The sequence below is a fragment of the Populus euphratica genome, unplaced genomic scaffold (genome assembly GCF_000495115.2).
Source record: "Populus euphratica unplaced genomic scaffold, PopEup_1.0 scaffold1708.1, whole genome shotgun sequence".
Classification (NCBI taxonomy): Eukaryota; Viridiplantae; Streptophyta; class Magnoliopsida; order Malpighiales; family Salicaceae; genus Populus; species Populus euphratica.
Window position 1 is genome coordinate 8,794 of NW_011501550.1, and position 6,615 is coordinate 15,408.

Below are 6,615 nucleotides of genomic sequence, written 5' to 3' on the forward strand. Positions count from 1 at the left end.
AAGATGAATGGTGCTGAAGCTGCAAACAAGAATATCAAGAAGATTATCCAGAAGATGGTAGTCACTTACAAGAATTGGAATGAGATGCTTCCTTTTGCTCTACATGCATATCGCACAGCAGTAAGAACATCTACTGGAGCTACACCTTATTCACTAGTATTTGGGATGGAGGCGGTGATGCCTTTGGAAGTAGAAATTCCATCTTTGAGAGTACTAATAGAATCTGAACTAGAAGAAGATGAATGGGCTAAAGTGAGATATGAGCAGCTAAACATGATAAGTGAGAAGAGGTTAGCTGTAATTTGTCATCACCAGCTATACCAAAGAAGGATGGCCAAAGCATATGACCGGAAAGTCCGACCAAGAGAATTCAAAGAAGGGGATCTTGTACTCAAAAAAATCTTACCACTACCAAGTGAAGACCGAAGCAAGTGGGCACCAAACTATGAAGGCCCATATGTAGTGAAGAAAGCTTTCTCCGGAGGGGCTATGTTGTTAACTAGGATGGATGGAGATGATTTACCTAGGCCCGTGAACTCTGATTCTGTGAAAAAGTATTATGTATGATGTATTTCATCCAATCAAAATCAAATGAAATGAAGTTTTGGCCAGGAAATTCTCTTTGCATATACCTCACCAAAAAGCCCATGCATGATCTCAATGGCTCAACAATCTGATCTTTCAAATGTTTTTTTTACAAGAGAACCCATTCTTCTTAAATGAGGTTTTAAAAGAATTGATTTTGTTTATGATTTCAATGAAATAAATCAATGATTGCGCCACGTCAGCAGGTATACCGAGCACTCGGTACACCGCGCCACACCAGATCCTAGCCCATTCAATCCTGACCGTCCGATCAACTTGGAGATCAAACGAATCACAGCAGCACGATCTGTTCATCGGAGATCTAGCGGTTCACAGCCTTCAGACGCACGAGTGCACCATACACGCGTCCACACCAGATCAGAACCCAGAGCTTCTCTCTCCTCTCGCCGGCGATTCTCCAATTTCCGGCCGTCTCAAGCCGTGCAAAATCAAGAAGATTATCCAGAAGATGGTAGTCACTTACAAGGATTGGCATGAGATGCTTCCTTTTGCTCTACATGCATATCACACAGTAGTAAGAACATCTACTGGAGCTACACCTTACTCACTAGTATTTGGGATGGAGGCGGTGATGCCTTTGGAAGTAGAAATTCTATCTTTGAGAGTACTAATAAAATTTGAACTAGAAGAAGTTGAATGGGCTAAAGTGAGATATGAGCAACTAAACATTATAAGCGAGAAGAGGTTGACTGTAATTTGTCATCACCAGCTATACCAAAGAAGGATGACCAAAGCATATGACCGGAAAGTCCGACCAAAAGAATTCAAAGAAAGGGATCTTGTACTCAAAACAATCTTACCACTACCAAGTGAAAACCGAAGCAAGTGGACACCAAACTATAAAGGCCCATATATAGTGAAGAAAACATTCTCCGGAGGGGCTCTGTTGTTAACTAGGATGGATGGAGATGATTTACCTAGGCCTGTGAACTTTGATTCTGTGAAAAAATATTATTTATGATGTGTTTCATCCAATCAAAATCAATTAAATGAAGTTTTGGCCAGGAAATTCTCTTTGCGTATACCTCACCAAAAAGCTCATGTATGATCTCAATGTCTCAATGAAGCAATTCCCTTGAAAGAGATGACCATACAAGTCAAAAACATATAATTGGAACAACTATCACTCAAATTCTGTCTTGGACTGACATTTTATCAACATGAATAATGGTTGGTAGTATATTAGCTTGTCATCGACTCGCAAAACATGGTATCTTATAAATCCAAAGCATTATGCTGGATGTGGACAAAGTTAATTGGTTTTAACTGATCTTACTTGAAATGAGGAAAGACCATCTTTGATATTCCTTTCACTTTGTTTTTAAATTATCCTTTGCAGTCCCAATTTGAGCCGAGTCTATTTAAAGCTTTTTCTTTTATAAGAACCTTAACTAAGATCACACCCTACACTAGGGGTAAAAAGAAAGAAATGATCATGGAAATCATCTTGAAGACATGTGAGCTTATGAAGTCTGACAACAAGGAATTCAACAAAAAATTTCAAATAATTGAGAGAATTCCCAACAAATAGAAAAAATTCCTAATTTGGAATATTTAGTATCATTTTGATGTCAAGATAGCAAAAGAAAAGACGAAGATAAGATAACAGTGATCTATAGTTTTTAAACCCTTAAACACTTTTTTGAGCTTATGAAATACTCTTTCTTTTACAGCCTTGAGTTATAAATACATTCCAGAACCTTCCTTATCCAGTAAATAGTTAAAAAGCCCTAACTTATAAAGCTAGAGTACCTTATACTCGGAGTCTACCCTTCTACCAACAAGAAGCTAGGTTGTTTTACTCTCTTTCTAATAACAATTACAAATGGGAAGCAAACGTGTTTTCCCTTATATAGAAGAATAGATCGGGTCTTTGCCAGTAGTGCCATCCTCCCCGCTGGCGATGTTACCTACCATTCCGATCATTACGATAGCAAGCCCCTCCCCGGCAGGAGTTTGACTTGGAGGCGGCGATCAACCCTCTCCTGGATAACAACGAACGAGGATGAAAAGCAATAGTCTCCATAAGTCAGAAGCATCCAGCAGCGCTGAGAAAGATAAAAAAAAAAAAAAACAAGCAAAGCTCGGGACATTCAATAAGATATTATGTGCCTTTAAAGTCCTTTCTAATCAAGAAAGCAACATGGATCAATAAACAACGTTCTCAAAATATAGGATACTTTTTCATAAAGAGTCATGACGTAGCAAATAATTACTCATTATTATTCATGTTGTTAAAAGGAGTGTTTCTAAAAATAAAAGGCAATTGTTCCTTTTCTCTCAAAATACATTCAAGTAATCATTTGAACACTTTGAAAACCAAAGCAGAAGGTCATCTCATCACTTACCTTCATTTGAGATTACTTTTACTAAGAGATTTAATACAAATCCTTAGAGTTGCTTAAACATTGTTATAAACAGACATTAAGAGTTTTAGTTTTCAAAAACAAAAGAGATCTTTTGAAAAATTATTTTTGAAAAAATGGTTTTCTATGTGAAGAAGACAGATATATGACACACCAAGAGGCAGTATTAGAAAATCAGAGATTCTAACAACAACAAGAGCAAAAGAGGAAATGGAAAGAGACAGTTAATTCTTCTAAGGGTAGAGAAGCAATCACCAGAAATCTTTCAGAGGTAGAAAAGTAGTCACCAGATTCCTAATAGCACAAAGAAATTTGCTTCCCTAGTGGGAGATACACATGATAAAACTGTAGACTTCTTCCAGTATGGGATTGAAATAGCATGATTATGCAGTTTCTATGAAATGAGATTATTGCCTCTCATAATATGATTAGTTAGACAATATGATAATTGATACATCCTCAGATATGAAAATCCCAGGTGAAGCGGGATAATCCTCATATATTGACAATGTGACGTGGTTAAAGAATCCTTAACAATGGGAATGTTACCAACAACACAATGTCGGGCCAGGGAGAAGCTAATGCTCTCAACGAAGTAATCAATGGAGAAAGAGGTAGTGACTATTAGGAAACTCAAACGAAGTTTATCTTAAAGAACTAAACAACATGGGTCAGCTTGAGTAGATTTGAAAGACGCGTGAATCAAAAGAGCTTACTAAAATTCAAGATCGCCAAACAAGTTGAATGGGGGATCTATATTTCAAAAAGGTAAGATGCATTGCATATCATCTAACTTCACAAGCATTGCATATTTGTCTTGTAGATATTTCTTGAAACAAAATTCCCAACGGGATCCAATGACATTCAAACAAAATAAAGTTCTTCTAATCACATCAAATATGGCAATTTCATGAAAGTAAAATTCATAAATGAAGACAAGAAAGATGGATTTTTTTATTCATGACAAAAGGTTTAAAAGTACAAATATTAAACAGTGCAAGGACGATCAGGGATATTGTCATCTTGACCATTAATCATGCCTCAAGCATGAAGACGCTCTGCAACGTTCACCAAAGATAAAGTAGCTCTAATACTGAGAGCATGTGACTGATTCACTGCTTCAATATTGCTTTTAACTGCCAACATTGCTTCATCATGAGGAAGGACCATGTCTCTAGCCACGGATACAGCAGTATCTTCATTGTCCATTAAAGTATCTTCTATTGTAACTAAACGACCATTCACTTAATCTGAAATCACTTTTATATATTTCAGGAAACCATTGTTGAAATGAATTTCATGTATTTCATAAAACCATTGTTGAAATCACTTTCATGTATTTCACTAAACCATTGTTGAAATCACTTTCAGGTATTTCACAAAATCAAGATTGAAAACACTTTCATGTTTTTCACTTGGGCACGTCGCCCATACGAATTAAACCAACTAAAAAATATGTGTGTTTTTCAACACCTCTGTTGTAACCCAATTTTGGATTTACTAAAAAATTTTGAATGTTATTTTATCTTATTATTCATGACAAAAAAAATATATAATAAATAAAAATAAATAAAAAAAATAAAAAAATAAAAAATTCATTCTACATTTGCAATTGTGAATCGAGCATTACTGTTTGGTTACTATTTGGGTATTATTCATTTTTCTAATACTTTTTCTGCACCCTAGTAAGATATTAATTTTTTTTTAATAAATTGAAAAAATACCAAAAATATCCCAACCGTTAGATCTAATAGTATTTAGATCTGAGCCTTTGATTTCTTAGGATACAATAGGCTTTACCACACCAGATTAAAACCCAAATCAATCTCAGCCTTTCAAATAATCTTCCCTTCGATCTGGTTGCGCCACGTCAGCAGGTGTACCAAGCACTCAGTACACCGCGCCACACTGAATCGTAGCCTATTCAATCCTGACCGTCCGATCAACTTGAAGATCAAACCAATCACAGCCGCACGATCTGTTCATCCAAGATCCAACGGTTCCCAGGCTTCAGACGCACGAGTGCACCATACACTCGTCCACACCGTAGCACAACCCAAAGTTTCTCTCTCCTCTCGCCGGCGATTCCCTCTCTCTCCGCTGATCTACCATTTCCGGTCGTTTCAAGCCACGAAACCACCACAGAAACGTGAATCGCCTCCTCTGAAGCAAAACCCCGGCTGTTTTACACTTTTTCACCAGTGATTTTGGCCGGAAAAAGGCGGCGACCGACATCGACCAATCGACCTTCAAGTCGTCGATTCTCCCTCCTCAGCCATCAACGGCCAACGAGACCACCACCATCAGAATCCTCGTCCTCAGATCTACCAGAATCGACCATCGTTTGGCCGGAAGCTCACCGTCAACAGTAACCGCGCGTGAACCGGCATTTTCATAAATTTTCGACAAATCCGAGGGTATTTCAATCTTTTGCCTATACAGGGGTACTTAGGTAATTTTCTATGATATTTTATTTAATTTTTTGATATTTTTATATATAAATAATTGTAAATTTTTGCACGTGAAAAAAAACAAAAAATAAACCAAAATAAATAACGACGCGGGTTTAACACCCATTTTATCATATCACTGTTCATGGGTCAAAAACCTAATTTTCAAGAATTAATATATCTCTTTGTCAATGATATCAAAATAATTTTTATTTTATAAAATAAATATTATTTGTCGACACGTCCCTTTTATTTGTAGAAAAGGACCGATGTCAAAAATTTAAATATCAAATATGGATTATGTCCATTATTATTTATTTTGGTAAATCAGACGTAACTCTCCTTTTTAGGGATAAATGTCGACATTTTAGACAAAGTCTCCTAATTTTAGGGACTGATGTCATTTTTAACGTGTCTCCTATTTTTAGGGACCGACGTTAACCATGTTAAAAAATTTACAAATAAGCTCAAAATAAAATAGCATTTGAATCAAAATAAGAAAAATACACAAGTAAAGGTAACCTTTCTCTCAAAAGGATGTTTTAAGGGTGATGTCTACCTTCCCTTAACCATAACTAACCCAGTACCCGAATCTCTAGGACCAGTGTCTAATTTTGGATTTCTAGTTCCCTCAAATTACTAGATGGCGACTCCAATAAAATCTTTATTTCCCCCAATCAAATAAAAACTAAAACTAAATTATTCTATTTTTGTTTAAAAAAAAAAAGAGTGGAGTCGTCGCCCGACGTCTTGTATCAACATATCTAATAATATAAGATACCTTTAATCTGGGAGTCGTCGCCCGACGTCGTGTAGCGACAGAATGGCGACTCCACTAGGGACATAGGGTTGAACCAACTGCTTGTGTTTGCTTTTCATATGCCTTTTCTTATATGCTATTTATTTTTGGCATTTATTTTATTTACATTATTTATTACTGTAATTATTTTCAATTTTTCATATTGCCACATGCATGCATGATATTTATTTGTGTATTCACACACTTCACGATGAACCCATAAATGCTCTGGACCCGAGCTTCGTCCTTTTTAAGATTAGAAAAGAAATATTCAAGTGGCAAGTGTGACTTATGTCCACTGATGCTCATTTAGACTTTCTCTTGGATTGTAACTCACCCTATGCAACGGGTATTGTGGAATTTTCTCCCATACTCATGTTGCATAAGGTTAAGA